Raw genomic sequence first — 216 nt, 5'->3', positions numbered from 1 at the left:
ATTGAATAGGTGAAATGGTGTATTTGTGTCTTTTCGAAATAATTGCACATTGTGAGTGAGCGCCTCTCGCAGTTAGCCAACAGTTTGAGGAGCAGTAAAGAAATTATTATATTTTTTCTCGTGTTCCCTTCTTTCTCTTGGCAGCGTTTTGCTCAAAATATTTTATTCATGTGAACAAAAATGGATACTAAATGCATCTGGAACCGGTGCATTTAT

The sequence above is a fragment of the Penaeus monodon genome, chromosome 31 (assembly GCF_015228065.2).
Source record: "Penaeus monodon isolate SGIC_2016 chromosome 31, NSTDA_Pmon_1, whole genome shotgun sequence".
In the NCBI taxonomy this organism is placed as follows: Eukaryota; Metazoa; Arthropoda; class Malacostraca; order Decapoda; family Penaeidae; genus Penaeus; species Penaeus monodon.
The sequence above is the reverse complement of the archived record's forward strand: the minus strand, read 5'-3'. Positions refer to the sequence as shown.